General features: G+C 52.1%; 22 non-coding genes across 22 annotated transcripts; all 22 read left to right on the top strand.

Moving 5' to 3' along the window:
• Nucleotides 1-3,189: 3,189 nt before the first annotated feature.
• LOC126285166 (U2 spliceosomal RNA) lies at nt 3,190-3,387 on the top strand. The gene has a single exon (XR_007551604.1). It is a non-coding gene; the product is annotated as a U2 spliceosomal RNA (small nuclear RNA).
• Nucleotides 3,388-4,122: 735 nt separating this feature from the next.
• On the top strand, nt 4,123-4,315 carry LOC126292521 (U2 spliceosomal RNA). Its single transcript, XR_007552234.1, has one exon. It is a non-coding gene; the product is annotated as a U2 spliceosomal RNA (small nuclear RNA).
• Nucleotides 4,316-5,050: 735 nt separating this feature from the next.
• LOC126292510 (U2 spliceosomal RNA) lies at nt 5,051-5,243 on the top strand. The gene has a single exon (XR_007552233.1). It is a non-coding gene; the product is annotated as a U2 spliceosomal RNA (small nuclear RNA).
• Nucleotides 5,244-5,978: 735 nt separating this feature from the next.
• LOC126292499 (U2 spliceosomal RNA) lies at nt 5,979-6,171 on the top strand. The gene has a single exon (XR_007552232.1). It is a non-coding gene; the product is annotated as a U2 spliceosomal RNA (small nuclear RNA).
• Nucleotides 6,172-6,906: 735 nt separating this feature from the next.
• LOC126292488 (U2 spliceosomal RNA) lies at nt 6,907-7,099 on the top strand. Its single transcript, XR_007552226.1, has one exon. It is a non-coding gene; the product is annotated as a U2 spliceosomal RNA (small nuclear RNA).
• Nucleotides 7,100-7,837: 738 nt separating this feature from the next.
• LOC126292476 (U2 spliceosomal RNA) lies at nt 7,838-8,030 on the top strand. Its single transcript, XR_007552215.1, has one exon. It is a non-coding gene; the product is annotated as a U2 spliceosomal RNA (small nuclear RNA).
• Nucleotides 8,031-8,768: 738 nt separating this feature from the next.
• LOC126292465 (U2 spliceosomal RNA) lies at nt 8,769-8,961 on the top strand. Its single transcript, XR_007552204.1, has one exon. It is a non-coding gene; the product is annotated as a U2 spliceosomal RNA (small nuclear RNA).
• Nucleotides 8,962-9,696: 735 nt separating this feature from the next.
• LOC126292454 (U2 spliceosomal RNA) lies at nt 9,697-9,889 on the top strand. Its single transcript, XR_007552193.1, has one exon. It is a non-coding gene; the product is annotated as a U2 spliceosomal RNA (small nuclear RNA).
• A 735-nt stretch (nt 9,890-10,624) lies between these two features.
• LOC126292443 (U2 spliceosomal RNA) lies at nt 10,625-10,817 on the top strand. The gene has a single exon (XR_007552182.1). It is a non-coding gene; the product is annotated as a U2 spliceosomal RNA (small nuclear RNA).
• A 735-nt stretch (nt 10,818-11,552) lies between these two features.
• LOC126292421 (U2 spliceosomal RNA) lies at nt 11,553-11,745 on the top strand. Its single transcript, XR_007552161.1, has one exon. It is a non-coding gene; the product is annotated as a U2 spliceosomal RNA (small nuclear RNA).
• A 735-nt stretch (nt 11,746-12,480) lies between these two features.
• LOC126292410 (U2 spliceosomal RNA) lies at nt 12,481-12,673 on the top strand. Its single transcript, XR_007552151.1, has one exon. It is a non-coding gene; the product is annotated as a U2 spliceosomal RNA (small nuclear RNA).
• A 735-nt stretch (nt 12,674-13,408) lies between these two features.
• LOC126292399 (U2 spliceosomal RNA) lies at nt 13,409-13,601 on the top strand. The gene has a single exon (XR_007552140.1). It is a non-coding gene; the product is annotated as a U2 spliceosomal RNA (small nuclear RNA).
• Nucleotides 13,602-14,336: 735 nt separating this feature from the next.
• Nucleotides 14,337-14,529, top strand: LOC126292388 (U2 spliceosomal RNA). Its single transcript, XR_007552129.1, has one exon. It is a non-coding gene; the product is annotated as a U2 spliceosomal RNA (small nuclear RNA).
• A 738-nt stretch (nt 14,530-15,267) lies between these two features.
• Nucleotides 15,268-15,460, top strand: LOC126292377 (U2 spliceosomal RNA). The gene has a single exon (XR_007552118.1). It is a non-coding gene; the product is annotated as a U2 spliceosomal RNA (small nuclear RNA).
• Nucleotides 15,461-16,195: 735 nt separating this feature from the next.
• Nucleotides 16,196-16,388, top strand: LOC126292366 (U2 spliceosomal RNA). The gene has a single exon (XR_007552107.1). It is a non-coding gene; the product is annotated as a U2 spliceosomal RNA (small nuclear RNA).
• Nucleotides 16,389-17,123: 735 nt separating this feature from the next.
• Nucleotides 17,124-17,316, top strand: LOC126292355 (U2 spliceosomal RNA). Its single transcript, XR_007552101.1, has one exon. It is a non-coding gene; the product is annotated as a U2 spliceosomal RNA (small nuclear RNA).
• A 735-nt stretch (nt 17,317-18,051) lies between these two features.
• LOC126292344 (U2 spliceosomal RNA) lies at nt 18,052-18,244 on the top strand. The gene has a single exon (XR_007552100.1). It is a non-coding gene; the product is annotated as a U2 spliceosomal RNA (small nuclear RNA).
• Nucleotides 18,245-18,979: 735 nt separating this feature from the next.
• Nucleotides 18,980-19,172, top strand: LOC126292333 (U2 spliceosomal RNA). Its single transcript, XR_007552099.1, has one exon. It is a non-coding gene; the product is annotated as a U2 spliceosomal RNA (small nuclear RNA).
• Nucleotides 19,173-19,907: 735 nt separating this feature from the next.
• On the top strand, nt 19,908-20,100 carry LOC126292322 (U2 spliceosomal RNA). Its single transcript, XR_007552098.1, has one exon. It is a non-coding gene; the product is annotated as a U2 spliceosomal RNA (small nuclear RNA).
• A 735-nt stretch (nt 20,101-20,835) lies between these two features.
• LOC126292311 (U2 spliceosomal RNA) lies at nt 20,836-21,028 on the top strand. The gene has a single exon (XR_007552094.1). It is a non-coding gene; the product is annotated as a U2 spliceosomal RNA (small nuclear RNA).
• A 735-nt stretch (nt 21,029-21,763) lies between these two features.
• Nucleotides 21,764-21,956, top strand: LOC126292303 (U2 spliceosomal RNA). The gene has a single exon (XR_007552092.1). It is a non-coding gene; the product is annotated as a U2 spliceosomal RNA (small nuclear RNA).
• A 735-nt stretch (nt 21,957-22,691) lies between these two features.
• LOC126292299 (U2 spliceosomal RNA) lies at nt 22,692-22,884 on the top strand. The gene has a single exon (XR_007552089.1). It is a non-coding gene; the product is annotated as a U2 spliceosomal RNA (small nuclear RNA).
• The last annotated feature ends 453 nt before the right edge of the window (nt 22,885-23,337 follow it).

The following is a 23,337-nucleotide window of genomic DNA, read 5'->3' as shown; positions in this document are numbered from 1 at the left end:
AAGGCGCAGGGCAGGCCAAGCATGCTTTGCTTGGCTTGATCTAGCGAATGCTTTTGGCTCAGTGCCTCACGCCCACCTCCTTGGAGTACTGGGCAGGATGGGACTACCAGAGCAATTGCATCATCTAATTGTTGATATGTACAATGGTTGCTCCACCCGTGTCCGTACATCTGGCGGGCTAACGGAGGAGATAGAGATCCAGGCGGGGGTCAAGCAGGGCTGCCCACTGTCACCCATCGTCTTTAATCTCGCGCTCGAGCCGATACTTCGCGCCGCAACCGCACTCAAAAATGAGTGTGGCATTCCGCTTTGCGGCGTCAGTGTGAGTGCACTGGCGTATGCGGACGATATCGTGCTTCTTGCGCGGGATTCAGAGGCGATGCAGACACTGCTCAGTGTTGTGGGAGAGGCGGCGACGTGGGCCGGGCTCACCTTCAAGCCGTCGAAGTGCGCTACGCTTCACATCCGCCGCCGCGAGACATTGGGCTCGGTATTCACCCTGCAAGGGGGAGAACCGGCCGTACTTGGTGAGGGCGACGCCTACCTCCACCTTGGCGTCCCCACTGGGTACAAAGTTTCGCAGACGCCAACGGATGCGATCGCTGCGATTCGGCGTGACTTGGAGCGCCTGGATGCTTCCCTGCTGGCTCCTTGGCAGAAAATTGACGCCGTGCGTGTCTTCCTCCTCCCCAGGCTTGACTTTGTCATGCGGGGCGGAGCGGTGCGCAAAGGACCGCTGTCTGCACTGGACAAAGCAGTCAAAGCGGCGGTTAAAGCATGGCTCTTCCTCCCACAGCGCGCCTCGACTGAACAGCTGTACCTCGCGCTGGGAGAAGGAGGATGCGGCCTGACGCCGCTTTCGGACTCTGCGGACATCTCCACCATCGCCCACGGCTTCCGGATGCTGTACTGCAGCGACGCCGCCGTCCGCGACATCGCCTGGGCCACACTAACTACGGCGGTGCGCCGTCGCCTGGGGAGGGAGCCGAGTCGAACGGACCTGGCCACCTACCTGAGCGGCGTCGTCGAGGGCGAGTTCGCACGCGACGGGGGCGACATCCAGTCGCTGTGGACGCGCGTCAGGAACGCCACAAGGCGCCTAGCGCCACGTGGTGTTACCTGGCGCTGGAGTAATGAGTTGTCTGAGTTGCAGGTGGAGGTCTGCGGCCAGCCCGCCATCGCGGAACTTGGCGTCACCGGCGGGAGAACGCAGCCGGCTGCGGGCGGGGCGGAGCCTGCCGGCGCGGGCGGCGGGGCGGAGCCTCGCGGCACGGCCAGCATGGCGGAACCTCGCGGCGCGGCAGGCATGGCGGTGCCTCTCGGGGAACATGGCGGAGCAGCGCGGGACCGCGGGACGGCAGCTCGGCAACTCGGAGATGACGGCGAGGGACCGCAACTCGAAGATGACGGCGTGGGACACACATTCGGCGCTGACGCCGAGCGTGTCCGGGTGGGAGGCGACGCAAAGCGGCTGCTCACGCAGACACTACGAGAGTGTGTGAGACGCTGCCTGCGCCGCCTCTTACTCAGTAAACCTGACCAGGGAAAGGTGTTTGAGTGCACCAGGGAATCAACGGCGTCCAATCACTTCATGGCAGGCGGCAAATACACCCGCTTTGCAGACTGGCGCTTCATCCACCGCGCCAGGCTCGGTGTCGTCCCACTGAACGGCTGCCGCCGCTTCGGTGGACGAAACAGCGACAGCAAAGCCTGCCGCCGCTGTGGTCATAACAGTGAGACGCTCCCGCACGTTATCAACTCGTGCATGGTGCACTCAGCTGCCAGCCAGCTGCGACACAACGCAGTCCTCACGCGCCTCGCAACAGCCGTTGCCGGGCGCCCCAGAAGAGGAAACGCCGCTGCCCCCAGCGTGAGAATCAACCAGACGGTGCTGGGGGACAACAGCGGACTGCGTCCCGACCTCGTTGTCACCGACGAGGAGAAACGGAGTGTCACTATCGTCGACGTGACAATCCCCTTCGAAAACAGGCGGATTGCGCTGGACAACGCTCGGCAACTAAAACAAATTAAATATGCCGACGTTGCCCGCGGGCTGGCCGCTCGCGGCTATGCTGTCACAGTCGACGCCCTGGTGGTTGGCAGCCTGGGGGCGTGGGACCGCCGGAACGATGCAGTGCTTCGGCACCTAGGCATCGCTAGCCGCTACTGCCAACTAATGCGGCGGCTGATGGTGTCTGACACCATCAAGTGGTCCCGCGATATTTACATCGAGCACATCACTGGCCACCGCCAGTATGTGCTCCCCCCCTAGGCTGTGGCACGCTCTGGCGTCAGTCTGCGAGAACGTCGAGACTGCAGTCACCGGCATCGATCCCTGGACGACCTGAGGGAGGCACCGCGACGGTGCCGAGTCGGTACAGTGCGCGCTGTGCTGCCCTGCGCCCCTCCGCCCCTGGTGGCCGCCGAACATGGCCCCCACCTCGGACGGTGCGGCGCGAGGCGGCGCAGCTCGTGTGTTTACCGCCCGGCCATTTCAACTGCAGACTCCGCCTCCAGACCACGAGACGCGACGCACCACTAGCCGCGACGCCCCGCTGACGGCTGCCGCATGGCGGCCCGAGGGACGGAGTCTGGCCCAGCGGCCCGCCTGCGTGCGGTGTCCGCGGGCCACTGGCCGCCATACTGCCTTGCGCAAAATGGCGGTCAGGGCGACGTGGACCACAAAACAAGGCCCCACTAGCCGCGACGCCCCGCTGACGGCTGCCGCATGGCGGCCCGAGGGGCGGAGCCTGGCCCAGCGGCCCGCCTGCGTGCGGTGTCCGCGGGCCACTGGCCGCCATGCTGCATTGCGCAAAATGGCGGTCAGGGCGACGTGGTAGCCACAGCCACCTAACACCCACTCCCTATGACACAAATGAAATATTTAAGACATTAAAATAATTAAGATGACCGCGCTTAACGTGGAACTACAATATAAAGTGAAATAATTAAGTTCCCGCGCTTAACGCGGAAATTAGTAATATAACTTGGAATTTTTAAGTTTCATTTATTGAGTTATTTAGGTTACTCATGCAATAATTAAGGAATGGGCTTATCCCAAACTCTGAAATATTTAATTAATGAAATACTTAAGTCTCGGGTAGACCCGACTATGTATATACACCTAAGCACCACATAAAATTGTAAAGTTAGAATTGTATAACTTAAAACAATATTTTTCTTAAAATTATACTTCTTATAAATGTAACTAAGAATTATCTCGCAAAATAAAATCTGTTCTTATCAGCTTAATATCTGATACGTCCTGCATCGCAGGACCAGAATATTAAACTCATTTTTGGCTCATGACGGAGTGCTAGGGGCTTGCTCCACCTCTGTCGCGGGTTGGCCCGGCATTGCAGTACCGCCGGGATCGGCCCACCTAAAATTAATTAAAACACAGCTTGAAATGAGATAATATTCTGCAGAGATCAGATATTCTGCTGGTAGCAAAACTTGTCGGAGTTGTCGATGTGCCCAGTAGTTAGCTCCTTACACACTGCGATTTCTTTTAATTTAACATTATCTTATTTTATTTTTTTTTTTTTTTGTTTTTAGCCGGACCGCTCTTGCAGCCACATTACACTAGGCTGGTAATTTATGGGGGCACACAACAGCGCCGTCGGATGCTCCTTTGGCGTCTCTTATGGCCCGGCCACAGATAATTTCAATTAAATTTTTTGGAGTTATAACCTTAGCTCCTCGCGAACGTCGTCGTCGCCGCCGCCGCACGCACGCAGAATACGTGTGTACACACGCACACACACACATATGCAGTCTGCGGTGAACGGTGTAAGCACTCGGCTAGGTGTAGCTTGCGCCGGCCTCGCGCCGGTGTAGCTCGCGCCGTCCTGGCGCTGCTGTGGGGCGGCCTCACGGCTTCTCCACTGCCGTGGCTGCTAGCGGCGTTCAAATGGGAGTCGCTCTTTACTGTTAGACATGGACGGTAAAACTAGGCTGTTGACGAGTGCTCTCTTCAGTTGTCCTTCCTCCCGGCACTTGCTTTTGCGACGTTTTCCACGGTCGCCTGTTGCGATATCAGCCCGCACCACCATGTTTCACTCCCACATGTGGAGCGCACACGCTGCAAGCATTTAGGCCCTTCCACTGCGGTTTTTCCTTATCGCTTCTCGGCCTTTTGGCTAAGATCAAAGTGTAGTATCTGTTCTTATCAGCTTAATATCTGATACGTCCTGCATCGCAGGACCAGAATATTAAACTCATTTTTGGCTCATGACGGAGTGCTAGGGGCTTGCTCCACCTCTGTCGCGGGTTGGCCCGGCATTGCAGTACCGCCGGGATCGGCCCACCTAAAATTAATTAAAACACAGCTTGAAATGAGATAATATTCTGCAGAGATCAGATATTCTGCTGGTAGCAAAACTTGTCGGAGTTGTCGATGTGCCCAGTAGTTAGCTCCTTACACACTGCGATTTCTTTTAATTTAACATTATCTTATTTTATTTTTTTTTTTTTTTGTTTTTAGCCGGACCGCTCTTGCAGCCACATTACACTAGGCTGGTAATTTATGGGGGCACACAACAGCGCCGTCGGATGCTCCTTTGGCGTCTCTTATGGCCCGGCCACAGATAATTTCAATTAAATTTTTTGGAGTTATAACCTTAGCTCCTCGCGAACGTCGTCGTCGCCGCCGCCGCACGCACGCAGAATACGTGTGTACACACGCACACACACACATATGCAGTCTGCGGTGAACGGTGTAAGCACTCGGCTAGGTGTAGCTTGCGCCGGCCTCGCGCCGGTGTAGCTCGCGCCGTCCTGGCGCTGCTGTGGGGCGGCCTCACGGCTTCTCCACTGCCGTGGCTGCTAGCGGCGTTCAAATGGGAGTCGCTCTTTACTGTTAGACATGGACGGTAAAACTAGGCTGTTGACGAGTGCTCTCTTCAGTTGTCCTTCCTCCCGGCACTTGCTTTTGCGACGTTTTCCACGGTCGCCTGTTGCGATATCAGCCCGCACCACCATGTTTCACTCCCACATGTGGAGCGCACACGCTGCAAGCATTTAGGCCCTTCCACTGCGGTTTTTCCTTATCGCTTCTCGGCCTTTTGGCTAAGATCAAAGTGTAGTATCTGTTCTTATCAGCTTAATATCTGATACGTCCTGCATCGCAGGACCAGAATATTAAACTCATTTTTGGCTCATGACGGAGTGCTAGGGGCTTGCTCCACCTCTGTCGCGGGTTGGCCCGGCATTGCAGTACCGCCGGGATCGGCCCACCTAAAATTAATTAAAACACAGCTTGAAATGAGATAATATTCTGCAGAGATCAGATATTCTGCTGGTAGCAAAACTTGTCGGAGTTGTCGATGTGCCCAGTAGTTAGCTCCTTACACACTGCGATTTCTTTTAATTTAACATTATCTTATTTTATTTTTTTTTTTTTTTGTTTTTAGCCGGACCGCTCTTGCAGCCACATTACACTAGGCTGGTAATTTATGGGGGCACACAACAGCGCCGTCGGATGCTCCTTTGGCGTCTCTTATGGCCCGGCCACAGATAATTTCAATTAAATTTTTTGGAGTTATAACCTTAGCTCCTCGCGAACGTCGTCGTCGCCGCCGCCGCACGCACGCAGAATACGTGTGTACACACGCACACACACACATATGCAGTCTGCGGTGAACGGTGTAAGCACTCGGCTAGGTGTAGCTTGCGCCGGCCTCGCGCCGGTGTAGCTCGCGCCGTCCTGGCGCTGCTGTGGGGCGGCCTCACGGCTTCTCCACTGCCGTGGCTGCTAGCGGCGTTCAAATGGGAGTCGCTCTTTACTGTTAGACATGGACGGTAAAACTAGGCTGTTGACGAGTGCTCTCTTCAGTTGTCCTTCCTCCCGGCACTTGCTTTTGCGACGTTTTCCACGGTCGCCTGTTGCGATATCAGCCCGCACCACCATGTTTCACTCCCACATGTGGAGCGCACACGCTGCAAGCATTTAGGCCCTTCCACTGCGGTTTTTCCTTATCGCTTCTCGGCCTTTTGGCTAAGATCAAAGTGTAGTATCTGTTCTTATCAGCTTAATATCTGATACGTCCTGCATCGCAGGACCAGAATATTAAACTCATTTTTGGCTCATGACGGAGTGCTAGGGGCTTGCTCCACCTCTGTCGCGGGTTGGCCCGGCATTGCAGTACCGCCGGGATCGGCCCACCTAAAATTAATTAAAACACAGCTTGAAATGAGATAATATTCTGCAGAGATCAGATATTCTGCTGGTAGCAAAACTTGTCGGAGTTGTCGATGTGCCCAGTAGTTAGCTCCTTACACACTGCGATTTCTTTTAATTTAACATTATCTTATTTTATTTTTTTTTTTTTTTGTTTTTAGCCGGACCGCTCTTGCAGCCACATTACACTAGGCTGGTAATTTATGGGGGCACACAACAGCGCCGTCGGATGCTCCTTTGGCGTCTCTTATGGCCCGGCCACAGATAATTTCAATTAAATTTTTTGGAGTTATAACCTTAGCTCCTCGCGAACGTCGTCGTCGCCGCCGCCGCACGCACGCAGAATACGTGTGTACACACGCACACACACACATATGCAGTCTGCGGTGAACGGTGTAAGCACTCGGCTAGGTGTAGCTTGCGCCGGCCTCGCGCCGGTGTAGCTCGCGCCGTCCTGGCGCTGCTGTGGGGCGGCCTCACGGCTTCTCCACTGCCGTGGCTGCTAGCGGCGTTCAAATGGGAGTCGCTCTTTACTGTTAGACATGGACGGTAAAACTAGGCTGTTGACGAGTGCTCTCTTCAGTTGTCCTTCCTCCCGGCACTTGCTTTTGCGACGTTTTCCACGGTCGCCTGTTGCGATATCAGCCCGCACCACCATGTTTCACTCCCACATGTGGAGCGCACACGCTGCAAGCATTTAGGCCCTTCCACTGCGGTTTTTCCTTATCGCTTCTCGGCCTTTTGGCTAAGATCAAAGTGTAGTATCTGTTCTTATCAGCTTAATATCTGATACGTCCTGCATCGCAGGACCAGAATATTAAACTCATTTTTGGCTCATGACGGAGTGCTAGGGGCTTGCTCCACCTCTGTCGCGGGTTGGCCCGGCATTGCAGTACCGCCGGGATCGGCCCACCTAAAATTAATTAAAACACAGCTTGAAATGAGATAATATTCTGCAGAGATCAGATATTCTGCTGGTAGCAAAACTTGTCGGAGTTGTCGATGTGCCCAGTAGTTAGCTCCTTACACACTGCGATTTCTTTTAATTTAACATTATCTTATTTTATTTTTTTTTTTTTTTGTTTTTAGCCGGACCGCTCTTGCAGCCACATTACACTAGGCTGGTAATTTATGGGGGCACACAACAGCGCCGTCGGATGCTCCTTTGGCGTCTCTTATGGCCCGGCCACAGATAATTTCAATTAAATTTTTTGGAGTTATAACCTTAGCTCCTCGCGAACGTCGTCGTCGCCGCCGCCGCCGCACGCACGCAGAATACGTGTGTACACACGCACACACACACATATGCAGTCTGCGGTGAACGGTGTAAGCACTCGGCTAGGTGTAGCTTGCGCCGGCCTCGCGCCGGTGTAGCTCGCGCCGTCCTGGCGCTGCTGTGGGGCGGCCTCACGGCTTCTCCACTGCCGTGGCTGCTAGCGGCGTTCAAATGGGAGTCGCTCTTTACTGTTAGACATGGACGGTAAAACTAGGCTGTTGACGAGTGCTCTCTTCAGTTGTCCTTCCTCCCGGCACTTGCTTTTGCGACGTTTTCCACGGTCGCCTGTTGCGATATCAGCCCGCACCACCATGTTTCACTCCCACATGTGGAGCGCACACGCTGCAAGCATTTAGGCCCTTCCACTGCGGTTTTTCCTTATCGCTTCTCGGCCTTTTGGCTAAGATCAAAGTGTAGTATCTGTTCTTATCAGCTTAATATCTGATACGTCCTGCATCGCAGGACCAGAATATTAAACTCATTTTTGGCTCATGACGGAGTGCTAGGGGCTTGCTCCACCTCTGTCGCGGGTTGGCCCGGCATTGCAGTACCGCCGGGATCGGCCCACCTAAAATTAATTAAAACAACACAGCTTGAAATGAGATAATATTCTGCAGAGATCAGATATTCTGCTGGTAGCAAAACTTGTCGGAGTTGTCGATGTGCCCAGTAGTTAGCTCCTTACACACTGCGATTTCTTTTAATTTAACATTATCTTATTTTATTTTTTTTTTTTTTTGTTTTTAGCCGGACCGCTCTTGCAGCCACATTACACTAGGCTGGTAATTTATGGGGGCACACAACAGCGCCGTCGGATGCTCCTTTGGCGTCTCTTATGGCCCGGCCACAGATAATTTCAATTAAATTTTTTGGAGTTATAACCTTAGCTCCTCGCGAACGTCGTCGTCGCCGCCGCCGCACGCACGCAGAATACGTGTGTACACACGCACACACACACATATGCAGTCTGCGGTGAACGGTGTAAGCACTCGGCTAGGTGTAGCTTGCGCCGGCCTCGCGCCGGTGTAGCTCGCGCCGTCCTGGCGCTGCTGTGGGGCGGCCTCACGGCTTCTCCACTGCCGTGGCTGCTAGCGGCGTTCAAATGGGAGTCGCTCTTTACTGTTAGACATGGACGGTAAAACTAGGCTGTTGACGAGTGCTCTCTTCAGTTGTCCTTCCTCCCGGCACTTGCTTTTGCGACGTTTTCCACGGTCGCCTGTTGCGATATCAGCCCGCACCACCATGTTTCACTCCCACATGTGGAGCGCACACGCTGCAAGCATTTAGGCCCTTCCACTGCGGTTTTTCCTTATCGCTTCTCGGCCTTTTGGCTAAGATCAAAGTGTAGTATCTGTTCTTATCAGCTTAATATCTGATACGTCCTGCATCGCAGGACCAGAATATTAAACTCATTTTTGGCTCATGACGGAGTGCTAGGGGCTTGCTCCACCTCTGTCGCGGGTTGGCCCGGCATTGCAGTACCGCCGGGATCGGCCCACCTAAAATTAATTAAAACACAGCTTGAAATGAGATAATATTCTGCAGAGATCAGATATTCTGCTGGTAGCAAAACTTGTCGGAGTTGTCGATGTGCCCAGTAGTTAGCTCCTTACACACTGCGATTTCTTTTAATTTAACATTATCTTATTTTATTTTTTTTTTTTTTTGTTTTTAGCCGGACCGCTCTTGCAGCCACATTACACTAGGCTGGTAATTTATGGGGGCACACAACAGCGCCGTCGGATGCTCCTTTGGCGTCTCTTATGGCCCGGCCACAGATAATTTCAATTAAATTTTTTGGAGTTATAACCTTAGCTCCTCGCGAACGTCGTCGTCGCCGCCGCCGCACGCACGCAGAATACGTGTGTACACACGCACACACACACATATGCAGTCTGCGGTGAACGGTGTAAGCACTCGGCTAGGTGTAGCTTGCGCCGGCCTCGCGCCGGTGTAGCTCGCGCCGTCCTGGCGCTGCTGTGGGGCGGCCTCACGGCTTCTCCACTGCCGTGGCTGCTAGCGGCGTTCAAATGGGAGTCGCTCTTTACTGTTAGACATGGACGGTAAAACTAGGCTGTTGACGAGTGCTCTCTTCAGTTGTCCTTCCTCCCGGCACTTGCTTTTGCGACGTTTTCCACGGTCGCCTGTTGCGATATCAGCCCGCACCACCATGTTTCACTCCCACATGTGGAGCGCACACGCTGCAAGCATTTAGGCCCTTCCACTGCGGTTTTTCCTTATCGCTTCTCGGCCTTTTGGCTAAGATCAAAGTGTAGTATCTGTTCTTATCAGCTTAATATCTGATACGTCCTGCATCGCAGGACCAGAATATTAAACTCATTTTTGGCTCATGACGGAGTGCTAGGGGCTTGCTCCACCTCTGTCGCGGGTTGGCCCGGCATTGCAGTACCGCCGGGATCGGCCCACCTAAAATTAATTAAAACACAGCTTGAAATGAGATAATATTCTGCAGAGATCAGATATTCTGCTGGTAGCAAAACTTGTCGGAGTTGTCGATGTGCCCAGTAGTTAGCTCCTTACACACTGCGATTTCTTTTAATTTAACATTATCTTATTTTATTTTTTTTTTTTTTTGTTTTTAGCCGGACCGCTCTTGCAGCCACATTACACTAGGCTGGTAATTTATGGGGGCACACAACAGCGCCGTCGGATGCTCCTTTGGCGTCTCTTATGGCCCGGCCACAGATAATTTCAATTAAATTTTTTGGAGTTATAACCTTAGCTCCTCGCGAACGTCGTCGTCGCCGCCGCCGCACGCACGCAGAATACGTGTGTACACACGCACACACACACATATGCAGTCTGCGGTGAACGGTGTAAGCACTCGGCTAGGTGTAGCTTGCGCCGGCCTCGCGCCGGTGTAGCTCGCGCCGTCCTGGCGCTGCTGTGGGGCGGCCTCACGGCTTCTCCACTGCCGTGGCTGCTAGCGGCGTTCAAATGGGAGTCGCTCTTTACTGTTAGACATGGACGGTAAAACTAGGCTGTTGACGAGTGCTCTCTTCAGTTGTCCTTCCTCCCGGCACTTGCTTTTGCGACGTTTTCCACGGTCGCCTGTTGCGATATCAGCCCGCACCACCATGTTTCACTCCCACATGTGGAGCGCACACGCTGCAAGCATTTAGGCCCTTCCACTGCGGTTTTTCCTTATCGCTTCTCGGCCTTTTGGCTAAGATCAAAGTGTAGTATCTGTTCTTATCAGCTTAATATCTGATACGTCCTGCATCGCAGGACCAGAATATTAAACTCATTTTTGGCTCATGACGGAGTGCTAGGGGCTTGCTCCACCTCTGTCGCGGGTTGGCCCGGCATTGCAGTACCGCCGGGATCGGCCCACCTAAAATTAATTAAAACACAGCTTGAAATGAGATAATATTCTGCAGAGATCAGATATTCTGCTGGTAGCAAAACTTGTCGGAGTTGTCGATGTGCCCAGTAGTTAGCTCCTTACACACTGCGATTTCTTTTAATTTAACATTATCTTATTTTATTTTTTTTTTTTTTTGTTTTTAGCCGGACCGCTCTTGCAGCCACATTACACTAGGCTGGTAATTTATGGGGGCACACAACAGCGCCGTCGGATGCTCCTTTGGCGTCTCTTATGGCCCGGCCACAGATAATTTCAATTAAATTTTTTGGAGTTATAACCTTAGCTCCTCGCGAACGTCGTCGTCGCCGCCGCCGCACGCACGCAGAATACGTGTGTACACACGCACACACACACATATGCAGTCTGCGGTGAACGGTGTAAGCACTCGGCTAGGTGTAGCTTGCGCCGGCCTCGCGCCGGTGTAGCTCGCGCCGTCCTGGCGCTGCTGTGGGGCGGCCTCACGGCTTCTCCACTGCCGTGGCTGCTAGCGGCGTTCAAATGGGAGTCGCTCTTTACTGTTAGACATGGACGGTAAAACTAGGCTGTTGACGAGTGCTCTCTTCAGTTGTCCTTCCTCCCGGCACTTGCTTTTGCGACGTTTTCCACGGTCGCCTGTTGCGATATCAGCCCGCACCACCATGTTTCACTCCCACATGTGGAGCGCACACGCTGCAAGCATTTAGGCCCTTCCACTGCGGTTTTTCCTTATCGCTTCTCGGCCTTTTGGCTAAGATCAAAGTGTAGTATCTGTTCTTATCAGCTTAATATCTGATACGTCCTGCATCGCAGGACCAGAATATTAAACTCATTTTTGGCTCATGACGGAGTGCTAGGGGCTTGCTCCACCTCTGTCGCGGGTTGGCCCGGCATTGCAGTACCGCCGGGATCGGCCCACCTAAAATTAATTAAAACACAGCTTGAAATGAGATAATATTCTGCAGAGATCAGATATTCTGCTGGTAGCAAAACTTGTCGGAGTTGTCGATGTGCCCAGTAGTTAGCTCCTTACACACTGCGATTTCTTTTAATTTAACATTATCTTATTTTATTTTTTTTTTTTTTTGTTTTTAGCCGGACCGCTCTTGCAGCCACATTACACTAGGCTGGTAATTTATGGGGGCACACAACAGCGCCGTCGGATGCTCCTTTGGCGTCTCTTATGGCCCGGCCACAGATAATTTCAATTAAATTTTTTGGAGTTATAACCTTAGCTCCTCGCGAACGTCGTCGTCGCCGCCGCCGCACGCACGCAGAATACGTGTGTACACACGCACACACACACATATGCAGTCTGCGGTGAACGGTGTAAGCACTCGGCTAGGTGTAGCTTGCGCCGGCCTCGCGCCGGTGTAGCTCGCGCCGTCCTGGCGCTGCTGTGGGGCGGCCTCACGGCTTCTCCACTGCCGTGGCTGCTAGCGGCGTTCAAATGGGAGTCGCTCTTTACTGTTAGACATGGACGGTAAAACTAGGCTGTTGACGAGTGCTCTCTTCAGTTGTCCTTCCTCCCGGCACTTGCTTTTGCGACGTTTTCCACGGTCGCCTGTTGCGATATCAGCCCGCACCACCATGTTTCACTCCCACATGTGGAGCGCACACGCTGCAAGCATTTAGGCCCTTCCACTGCGGTTTTTCCTTATCGCTTCTCGGCCTTTTGGCTAAGATCAAAGTGTAGTATCTGTTCTTATCAGCTTAATATCTGATACGTCCTGCATCGCAGGACCAGAATATTAAACTCATTTTTGGCTCATGACGGAGTGCTAGGGGCTTGCTCCACCTCTGTCGCGGGTTGGCCCGGCATTGCAGTACCGCCGGGATCGGCCCACCTAAAATTAATTAAAACACAGCTTGAAATGAGATAATATTCTGCAGAGATCAGATATTCTGCTGGTAGCAAAACTTGTCGGAGTTGTCGATGTGCCCAGTAGTTAGCTCCTTACACACTGCGATTTCTTTTAATTTAACATTATCTTATTTTATTTTTTTTTTTTTTTGTTTTTAGCCGGACCGCTCTTGCAGCCACATTACACTAGGCTGGTAATTTATGGGGGCACACAACAGCGCCGTCGGATGCTCCTTTGGCGTCTCTTATGGCCCGGCCACAGATAATTTCAATTAAATTTTTTGGAGTTATAACCTTAGCTCCTCGCGAACGTCGTCGTCGCCGCCGCCGCACGCACGCAGAATACGTGTGTACACACGCACACACACACATATGCAGTCTGCGGTGAACGGTGTAAGCACTCGGCTAGGTGTAGCTTGCGCCGGCCTCGCGCCGGTGTAGCTCGCGCCGTCCTGGCGCTGCTGTGGGGCGGCCTCACGGCTTCTCCACTGCCGTGGCTGCTAGCGGCGTTCAAATGGGAGTCGCTCTTTACTGTTAGACATGGACGGTAAAACTAGGCTGTTGACGAGTGCTCTCTTCAGTTGTCCTTCCTCCCGGCACTTGCTTTTGCGACGTTTTCCACGGTCGCCTGTTGCGATATCAGCCCGCACCACCATGTTTCACTCCCACATGTGGAGCGCACACGCTGCAAGCATTTAGGCCCTTCCACTGCGGTTTTTCCTTATCGCTTCTCGGCCTTTTGGCTAAGATCAAAGTGTAGTATCTGTTCTTATCAGCTTAATATCTGATACGTCCTGCATCGCAGGACCAGAATATTAAACTCATTTTTGGCTCATGACGGAGTGCTAGGGGCTTGCTCCACCTCTGTCGCGGGTTGGCCCGGCATTGCAGTACCGCCGGGATCGGCCCACCTAAAATTAATTAAAACACAGCTTGAAATGAGATAATATTCTGCAGAGATCAGATATTCTGCTGGTAGCAAAACTTGTCGGAGTTGTCGATGTGCCCAGTAGTTAGCTCCTTACACACTGCGATTTCTTTTAATTTAACATTATCTTATTTTATTTTTTTTTTTTTTTGTTTTTAGCCGGACCGCTCTTGCAGCCACATTACACTAGGCTGGTAATTTATGGGGGCACACAACAGCGCCGTCGGATGCTCCTTTGGCGTCTCTTATGGCCCGGCCACAGATAATTTCAATTAAATTTTTTGGAGTTATAACCTTAGCTCCTCGCGAACGTCGTCGTCGCCGCCGCCGCACGCACGCAGAATACGTGTGTACACACGCACACACACACATATGCAGTCTGCGGTGAACGGTGTAAGCACTCGGCTAGGTGTAGCTTGCGCCGGCCTCGCGCCGGTGTAGCTCGCGCCGTCCTGGCGCTGCTGTGGGGCGGCCTCACGGCTTCTCCACTGCCGTGGCTGCTAGCGGCGTTCAAATGGGAGTCGCTCTTTACTGTTAGACATGGACGGTAAAACTAGGCTGTTGACGAGTGCTCTCTTCAGTTGTCCTTCCTCCCGGCACTTGCTTTTGCGACGTTTTCCACGGTCGCCTGTTGCGATATCAGCCCGCACCACCATGTTTCACTCCCACATGTGGAGCGCACACGCTGCAAGCATTTAGGCCCTTCCACTGCGGTTTTTCCTTATCGCTTCTCGGCCTTTTGGCTAAGATCAAAGTGTAGTATCTGTTCTTATCAGCTTAATATCTGATACGTCCTGCATCGCAGGACCAGAATATTAAACTCATTTTTGGCTCATGACGGAGTGCTAGGGGCTTGCTCCACCTCTGTCGCGGGTTGGCCCGGCATTGCAGTACCGCCGGGATCGGCCCACCTAAAATTAATTAAAACACAGCTTGAAATGAGATAATATTCTGCAGAGATCAGATATTCTGCTGGTAGCAAAACTTGTCGGAGTTGTCGATGTGCCCAGTAGTTAGCTCCTTACACACTGCGATTTCTTTTAATTTAACATTATCTTATTTTATTTTTTTTTTTTTTTGTTTTTAGCCGGACCGCTCTTGCAGCCACATTACACTAGGCTGGTAATTTATGGGGGCACACAACAGCGCCGTCGGATGCTCCTTTGGCGTCTCTTATGGCCCGGCCACAGATAATTTCAATTAAATTTTTTGGAGTTATAACCTTAGCTCCTCGCGAACGTCGTCGTCGCCGCCGCCGCCGCACGCACGCAGAATACGTGTGTACACACGCACACACACACATATGCAGTCTGCGGTGAACGGTGTAAGCACTCGGCTAGGTGTAGCTTGCGCCGGCCTCGCGCCGGTGTAGCTCGCGCCGTCCTGGCGCTGCTGTGGGGCGGCCTCACGGCTTCTCCACTGCCGTGGCTGCTAGCGGCGTTCAAATGGGAGTCGCTCTTTACTGTTAGACATGGACGGTAAAACTAGGCTGTTGACGAGTGCTCTCTTCAGTTGTCCTTCCTCCCGGCACTTGCTTTTGCGACGTTTTCCACGGTCGCCTGTTGCGATATCAGCCCGCACCACCATGTTTCACTCCCACATGTGGAGCGCACACGCTGCAAGCATTTAGGCCCTTCCACTGCGGTTTTTCCTTATCGCTTCTCGGCCTTTTGGCTAAGATCAAAGTGTAGTATCTGTTCTTATCAGCTTAATATCTGATACGTCCTGCATCGCAGGACCAGAATATTAAACTCATTTTTGGCTCATGACGGAGTGCTAGGGGCTTGCTCCACCTCTGTCGCGGGTTGGCCCGGCATTGCAGTACCGCCGGGATCGGCCCACCTAAAATTAATTAAAACACAGCTTGAAATGAGATAATATTCTGCAGAGATCAGATATTCTGCTGGTAGCAAAACTTGTCGGAGTTGTCGATGTGCCCAGTAGTTAGCTCCTTACACACTGCGATTTCTTTTAATTTAACATTATCTTATTTTATTTTTTTTTTTTTTTGTTTTTAGCCGGACCGCTCTTGCAGCCACATTACACTAGGCTGGTAATTTATGGGGGCACACAACAGCGCCGTCGGATGCTCCTTTGGCGTCTCTTATGGCCCGGCCACAGATAATTTCAATTAAATTTTTTGGAGTTATAACCTTAGCTCCTCGCGAACGTCGTCGTCGCCGCCGCCGCACGCACGCAGAATACGTGTGTACACACGCACACACACACATATGCAGTCTGCGGTGAACGGTGTAAGCACTCGGCTAGGTGTAGCTTGCGCCGGCCTCGCGCCGGTGTAGCTCGCGCCGTCCTGGCGCTGCTGTGGGGCGGCCTCACGGCTTCTCCACTGCCGTGGCTGCTAGCGGCGTTCAAATGGGAGTCGCTCTTTACTGTTAGACATGGACGGTAAAACTAGGCTGTTGACGAGTGCTCTCTTCAGTTGTCCTTCCTCCCGGCACTTGCTTTTGCGACGTTTTCCACGGTCGCCTGTTGCGATATCAGCCCGCACCACCATGTTTCACTCCCACATGTGGAGCGCACACGCTGCAAGCATTTAGGCCCTTCCACTGCGGTTTTTCCTTATCGCTTCTCGGCCTTTTGGCTAAGATCAAAGTGTAGTATCTGTTCTTATCAGCTTAATATCTGATACGTCCTGCATCGCAGGACCAGAATATTAAACTCATTTTTGGCTCATGACGGAGTGCTAGGGGCTTGCTCCACCTCTGTCGCGGGTTGGCCCGGCATTGCAGTACCGCCGGGATCGGCCCACCTAAAATTAATTAAAACACAGCTTGAAATGAGATAATATTCTGCAGAGATCAGATATTCTGCTGGTAGCAAAACTTGTCGGAGTTGTCGATGTGCCCAGTAGTTAGCTCCTTACACACTGCGATTTCTTTTAATTTAACATTATCTTATTTTATTTTTTTTTTTTTTTGTTTTTAGCCGGACCGCTCTTGCAGCCACATTACACTAGGCTGGTAATTTATGGGGGCACACAACAGCGCCGTCGGATGCTCCTTTGGCGTCTCTTATGGCCCGGCCACAGATAATTTCAATTAAATTTTTTGGAGTTATAACCTTAGCTCCTCGCGAACGTCGTCGTCGCCGCCGCCGCACGCACGCAGAATACGTGTGTACACACGCACACACACACATATGCAGTCTGCGGTGAACGGTGTAAGCACTCGGCTAGGTGTAGCTTGCGCCGGCCTCGCGCCGGTGTAGCTCGCGCCGTCCTGGCGCTGCTGTGGGGCGGCCTCACGGCTTCTCCACTGCCGTGGCTGCTAGCGGCGTTCAAATGGGAGTCGCTCTTTACTGTTAGACATGGACGGTAAAACTAGGCTGTTGACGAGTGCTCTCTTCAGTTGTCCTTCCTCCCGGCACTTGCTTTTGCGACGTTTTCCACGGTCGCCTGTTGCGATATCAGCCCGCACCACCATGTTTCACTCCCACATGTGGAGCGCACACGCTGCAAGCATTTAGGCCCTTCCACTGCGGTTTTTCCTTATCGCTTCTCGGCCTTTTGGCTAAGATCAAAGTGTAGTATCTGTTCTTATCAGCTTAATATCTGATACGTCCTGCATCGCAGGACCAGAATATTAAACTCATTTTTGGCTCATGACGGAGTGCTAGGGGCTTGCTCCACCTCTGTCGCGGGTTGGCCCGGCATTGCAGTACCGCCGGGATCGGCCCACCTAAAATTAATTAAAACACAGCTTGAAATGAGATAATATTCTGCAGAGATCAGATATTCTGCTGGTAGCAAAACTTGTCGGAGTTGTCGATGTGCCCAGTAGTTAGCTCCTTACACACTGCGATTTCTTTTAATTTAACATTATCTTATTTTATTTTTTTTTTTTTTTGTTTTTAGCCGGACCGCTCTTGCAGCCACATTACACTAGGCTGGTAATTTATGGGGGCACACAACAGCGCCGTCGGATGCTCCTTTGGCGTCTCTTATGGCCCGGCCACAGATAATTTCAATTAAATTTTTTGGAGTTATAACCTTAGCTCCTCGCGAACGTCGTCGTCGCCGCCGCCGCACGCACGCAGAATACGTGTGTACACACGCACACACACACATATGCAGTCTGCGGTGAACGGTGTAAGCACTCGGCTAGGTGTAGCTTGCGCCGGCCTCGCGCCGGTGTAGCTCGCGCCGTCCTGGCGCTGCTGTGGGGCGGCCTCACGGCTTCTCCACTGCCGTGGCTGCTAGCGGCGTTCAAATGGGAGTCGCTCTTTACTGTTAGACATGGACGGTAAAACTAGGCTGTTGACGAGTGCTCTCTTCAGTTGTCCTTCCTCCCGGCACTTGCTTTTGCGACGTTTTCCACGGTCGCCTGTTGCGATATCAGCCCGCACCACCATGTTTCACTCCCACATGTGGAGCGCACACGCTGCAAGCATTTAGGCCCTTCCACTGCGGTTTTTCCTTATCGCTTCTCGGCCTTTTGGCTAAGATCAAAGTGTAGTATCTGTTCTTATCAGCTTAATATCTGATACGTCCTGCATCGCAGGACCAGAATATTAAACTCATTTTTGGCTCATGACGGAGTGCTAGGGGCTTGCTCCACCTCTGTCGCGGGTTGGCCCGGCATTGCAGTACCGCCGGGATCGGCCCACCTAAAATTAATTAAAACACAGCTTGAAATGAGATAATATTCTGCAGAGATCAGATATTCTGCTGGTAGCAAAACTTGTCGGAGTTGTCGATGTGCCCAGTAGTTAGCTCCTTACACACTGCGATTTCTTTTAATTTAACATTATCTTATTTTATTTTTTTTTTTTTTTGTTTTTAGCCGGACCGCTCTTGCAGCCACATTACACTAGGCTGGTAATTTATGGGGGCACACAACAGCGCCGTCGGATGCTCCTTTGGCGTCTCTTATGGCCCGGCCACAGATAATTTCAATTAAATTTTTTGGAGTTATAACCTTAGCTCCTCGCGAACGTCGTCGTCGCCGCCGCCGCACGCACGCAGAATACGTGTGTACACACGCACACACACACATATGCAGTCTGCGGTGAACGGTGTAAGCACTCGGCTAGGTGTAGCTTGCGCCGGCCTCGCGCCGGTGTAGCTCGCGCCGTCCTGGCGCTGCTGTGGGGCGGCCTCACGGCTTCTCCACTGCCGTGGCTGCTAGCGGCGTTCAAATGGGAGTCGCTCTTTACTGTTAGACATGGACGGTAAAACTAGGCTGTTGACGAGTGCTCTCTTCAGTTGTCCTTCCTCCCGGCACTTGCTTTTGCGACGTTTTCCACGGTCGCCTGTTGCGATATCAGCCCGCACCACCATGTTTCACTCCCACATGTGGAGCGCACACGCTGCAAGCATTTAGGCCCTTCCACTGCGGTTTTTCCTTATCGCTTCTCGGCCTTTTGGCTAAGATCAAAGTGTAGTATCTGTTCTTATCAGCTTAATATCTGATACGTCCTGCATCGCAGGACCAGAATATTAAACTCATTTTTGGCTCATGACGGAGTGCTAGGGGCTTGCTCCACCTCTGTCGCGGGTTGGCCCGGCATTGCAGTACCGCCGGGATCGGCCCACCTAAAATTAATTAAAACACAGCTTGAAATGAGATAATATTCTGCAGAGATCAGATATTCTGCTGGTAGCAAAACTTGTCGGAGTTGTCGATGTGCCCAGTAGTTAGCTCCTTACACACTGCGATTTCTTTTAATTTAACATTATCTTATTTTATTTTTTTTTTTTTTTGTTTTTAGCCGGACCGCTCTTGCAGCCACATTACACTAGGCTGGTAATTTATGGGGGCACACAACAGCGCCGTCGGATGCTCCTTTGGCGTCTCTTATGGCCCGGCCACAGATAATTTCAATTAAATTTTTTGGAGTTATAACCTTAGCTCCTCGCGAACGTCGTCGTCGCCGCCGCCGCACGCACGCAGAATACGTGTGTACACACGCACACACACACATATGCAGTCTGCGGTGAACGGTGTAAGCACTCGGCTAGGTGTAGCTTGCGCCGGCCTCGCGCCGGTGTAGCTCGCGCCGTCCTGGCGCTGCTGTGGGGCGGCCTCACGGCTTCTCCACTGCCGTGGCTGCTAGCGGCGTTCAAATGGGAGTCGCTCTTTACTGTTAGACATGGACGGTAAAACTAGGCTGTTGACGAGTGCTCTCTTCAGTTGTCCTTCCTCCCGGCACTTGCTTTTGCGACGTTTTCCACGGTCGCCTGTTGCGATATCAGCCCGCACCACCATGTTTCACTCCCACATGTGGAGCGCACACGCTGCAAGCATTTAGGCCCTTCCACTGCGGTTTTTCCTTATCGCTTCTCGGCCTTTTGGCTAAGATCAAAGTGTAGTATCTGTTCTTATCAGCTTAATATCTGATACGTCCTGCATCGCAGGACCAGAATATTAAACTCATTTTTGGCTCATGACGGAGTGCTAGGGGCTTGCTCCACCTCTGTCGCGGGTTGGCCCGGCATTGCAGTACCGCCGGGATCGGCCCACCTAAAATTAATTAAAACACAGCTTGAAATGAGATAATATTCTGCAGAGATCAGATATTCTGCTGGTAGCAAAACTTGTCGGAGTTGTCGATGTGCCCAGTAGTTAGCTCCTTACACACTGCGATTTCTTTTAATTTAACATTATCTTATTTTATTTTTTTTTTTTTTTGTTTTTAGCCGGACCGCTCTTGCAGCCACATTACACTAGGCTGGTAATTTATGGGGGCACACAACAGCGCCGTCGGATGCTCCTTTGGCGTCTCTTATGGCCCGGCCACAGATAATTTCAATTAAATTTTTTGGAGTTATAACCTTAGCTCCTCGCGAACGTCGTCGTCGCCGCCGCCGCACGCACGCAGAATACGTGTGTACACACGCACACACACACATATGCAGTCTGCGGTGAACGGTGTAAGCACTCGGCTAGGTGTAGCTTGCGCCGGCCTCGCGCCGGTGTAGCTCGCGCCGTCCTGGCGCTGCTGTGGGGCGGCCTCACGGCTTCTCCACTGCCGTGGCTGCTAGCGGCGTTCAAATGGGAGTCGCTCTTTACTGTTAGACATGGACGGTAAAACTAGGCTGTTGACGAGTGCTCTCTTCAGTTGTCCTTCCTCCCGGCACTTGCTTTTGCGACGTTTTCCACGGTCGCCTGTTGCGATATCAGCCCGCACCACCATGTTTCACTCCCACATGTGGAGCGCACACGCTGCAAGCATTTAGGCCCTTCCACTGCGGTTTTTCCTTATCGCTTCTCGGCCTTTTGGCTAAGATCAAAGTGTAGTATCTGTTCTTATCAGCTTAATATCTGATACGTCCTGCATCGCAGGACCAGAATATTAAACTCATTTTTGGCTCATGACGGAGTGCTAGGGGCTTGCTCCACCTCTGTCGCGGGTTGGCCCGGCATTGCAGTACCGCCGGGATCGGCCCACCTAAAATTAATTAAAACACAGCTTGAAATGAGATAATATTCTGCAGAGATCAGATATTCTGCTGGTAGCAAAACTTGTCGGAGTTGTCGATGTGCCCAGTAGTTAGCTCCTTACACACTGCGATTTCTTTTAATTTAACATTATCTTATTTTATTTTTTTTTTTTTTTGTTTTTAGCCGGACCGCTCTTGCAGCCACATTACACTAGGCTGGTAATTTATGGGGGCACACAACAGCGCCGTCGGATGCTCCTTTGGCGTCTCTTATGGCCCGGCCACAGATAATTTCAATTAAATTTTTTGGAGTTATAACCTTAGCTCCTCGCGAACGTCGTCGTCGCCGCCGCCGCACGCACGCAGAATACGTGTGTACACACGCACACACACACATATGCAGTCTGCGGTGAACGGTGTAAGCACTCGGCTAGGTGTAGCTTGCGCCGGCCTCGCGCCGGTGTAGCTCGCGCCGTCCTGGCGCTGCTGTGGGGCGGCCTCACGGCTTCTCCACTGCCGTGGCTGCTAGCGGCGTTCAAATGGGAGTCGCTCTTTACTGTTAGACATGGACGGTAAAACTAGGCTGTTGACGAGTGCTCTCTTCAGTTGTCCTTCCTCCCGGCACTTGCTTTTGCGACGTTTTCCACGGTCGCCTGTTGCGATATCAGCCCGCACCACCATGTTTCACTCCCACATGTGGAGCGCACACGCTGCAAGCATTTAGGCCCTTCCACTGCGGTTTTTCCTTATCGCTTCTCGGCCTTTTGGCTAAGATCAAAGTGTAGTATCTGTTCTTATCAGCTTAATATCTGATACGTCCTGCATCGCAGGACCAGAATATTAAACTCATTTTTGGCTCATGACGGAGTGCTAGGGGCTTGCTCCACCTCTGTCGCGGGTTGGCCCGGCATTGCAGTACCGCCGGGATCGGCCCACCTAAAATTAATTAAAACACAGCTTGAAATGAGATAATATTCTGCAGAGATCAGATATTCTGCTGGTAGCAAAACTTGTCGGAGTTGTCGATGTGCCCAGTAGTTAGCTCCTTACACACTGCGATTTCTTTTAATTTAACATTATCTTATTTTATTTTTTTTTTTTTTTGTTTTTAGCCGGACCGCTCTTGCAGCCACATTACACTAGGCTGGTAATTTATGGGGGCACACAACAGCGCCGTCGGATGCTCCTTTGGCGTCTCTTATGGCCCGGCCACAGATAATTTCAATTAAATTTTTTGGAGTTATAACCTTAGCTCCTCGCGAACGTCGTCGTCGCCGCCGCCGCACGCACGCAGAATACGTGTGTACACACGCACACACACACATATGCAGTCTGCGGTGAACGGTGTAAGCACTCGGCTAGGTGTAGCTTGCGCCGGCCTCGCGCCGGTGTAGCTCGCGCCGTCCTGGCGCTGCTGTGGGGCGGCCTCACGGCTTCTCCACTGCCGTGGCTGCTAGCGGCGTTCAAATGGGAGTCGCTCTTTACTGTTAGACATGGACGGTAAAACTAGGCTGTTGACGAGTGCTCTCTTCAGTTGTCCTTCCTCCCGGCACTTGCTTTTGCGACGTTTTCCACGGTCGCCTGTTGCGATATCAGCCCGCACCACCATGTTTCACTCCCACATGTGGAGCGCACACGCTGCAAGCATTTAGGCCCTTCCACTGCGGTTTTTCCTTATCGCTTCTCGGCCTTTTGGCTAAGATCAAAGTGTAGTATCTGTTCTTATCAGCTTAATATCTGATACGTCCTGCATCGCAGGACCAGAATATTAAACTCATTTTTGGCTCATGACGGAGTGCTAGGGGCTTGCTCCACCTCTGTCGCGGGTTGGCCCGGCATTGCAGTACCGCCGGGATCGGCCCACCTAAAATTAATTAAAACACAGCTTGAAATGAGATAATATTCTGCAGAGATCAGATATTCTGCTGGTAGCAAAACTTGTCGGAGTTGTCGATGTGCCCAGTAGTTAGCTCCTTACACACTGCGATTTCTTTTAATTTAACATTATCTTATTTTATTTTTTTTTTTTTTTGTTTTTAGCCGGACCGCTCTTGCAGCCACATTACACTAGGCTGGTAATTTATGGGGGCACACAACAGCGCCGTCGGATGCTCCTTTGGCGTCTCTTATGGCCCGGCCACAGATAATTTCAATTAAATTTTTTGGAGTTATAACCTTAGCTCCTCGCGAACGTCGTCGTCGCCGCCGCCGCACGCACGCAGAATACGTGTGTACACACGCACACACACACATATGCAGTCTGCGGTGAACGGTGTAAGCACTCGGCTAGGTGTAGCTTGCGCCGGCCTCGCGCCGGTGTAG

Source organism: Schistocerca gregaria, chromosome 1 (assembly GCF_023897955.1).
Source record: "Schistocerca gregaria isolate iqSchGreg1 chromosome 1, iqSchGreg1.2, whole genome shotgun sequence".
In the NCBI taxonomy this organism is placed as follows: Eukaryota; Metazoa; Arthropoda; class Insecta; order Orthoptera; family Acrididae; genus Schistocerca; species Schistocerca gregaria.
This window is presented reverse-complemented; position numbering and strand designations above follow the sequence as displayed.